The 823-nt window shown below is 68.4% G+C and overlaps 1 long non-coding RNA gene across 1 annotated transcript in view; it reads right to left on the bottom strand.

The window, feature by feature from the left end:
* Positions 1–79: 79 nt before the first annotated feature.
* Positions 80–823, bottom strand: part of LOC113409060 — a 2,560-nt gene continuing 1,816 nt past the window's right edge. The window contains exon 3 of the long non-coding RNA XR_003370435.2: positions 80–160. This is a non-coding gene — a long non-coding RNA (uncharacterized LOC113409060). The remainder of the gene's footprint in view (positions 161–823) is intronic.

The following is an 823-nucleotide window of genomic DNA, read 5'->3' as shown; positions in this document are numbered from 1 at the left end:
TGCCCGTAGCCCTGGGGAGTTGAGTGCAGCCAGCAGTGGCTCCTCCCTCCCCAGCCTCCTACCTTCAGCTCCACCACCTGCGAGGTGACGTGCCACATGAGGTTGTCGCTCAGGAACTTCATGCCGTAGGGACCCAGCAGCTCGGCCAGCGCCCGCATCTCTGGGGGAGGGGAGTGGATCATACATGGGGCATTAACTCCTTCTGGCCTGCTTGGGTCACCCAGGCCCTCGCACACCCCAGAACGGCATGTCCCAGCACCGGGCCTCCCAGTCCCGAGCCAGCCAGCAGAACTCACTCCGAGCCAGCCGTTCCGCCACCGCGCATCCCCATCAAGATCCCCAGAGCCGTCCCGCCACCGCACATCCCCATTCGCATCCCCAGAGACGTGCCGCCACCGCGCATCCCCAGCCCCATCCCCAGAGCCGTCCTGCCACTGCGCATCCCCATCCCCATCCCCAACCCCAGAGCAGTCCCGCAACCACGCATCCCCATCCGCATCCCCAGAGCTGTCCCGCCACCGCGCATCCCTTGCCCCATCCCCAGAGCCGTCAAACCACCGCGCATCCCAATCCCCAGCCCCATCCCCAGAGCCGTCCCACCACCGCGCATCCCCATCCCCATCCCCAGAGCCGTCCCGCCAGCGCGCATCCCCATCCCCATTCCCAGAGCCGTCCCGCCACCGCGCATCCCCATCCCCATCCCCAGAGCCGTCCCACCAGTGCGCATTCCCATCCCCATTCCCAGAGCCGTCCCGCCACCGTGCATCCCCTGCCCCGTCCACAGAGCCGTCCCGCCACCGCGCATCCCCATCCCCATCCCCAG

The sequence above is a fragment of the Terrapene carolina genome, unplaced genomic scaffold (genome assembly GCF_002925995.2).
Source record: "Terrapene carolina triunguis isolate 2854851 unplaced genomic scaffold, T_m_triunguis-2.0 Scaffold28949, whole genome shotgun sequence".
NCBI classification, from domain to species: Eukaryota; Metazoa; Chordata; order Testudines; family Emydidae; genus Terrapene; species Terrapene triunguis.
This window is presented reverse-complemented; position numbering and strand designations above follow the sequence as displayed.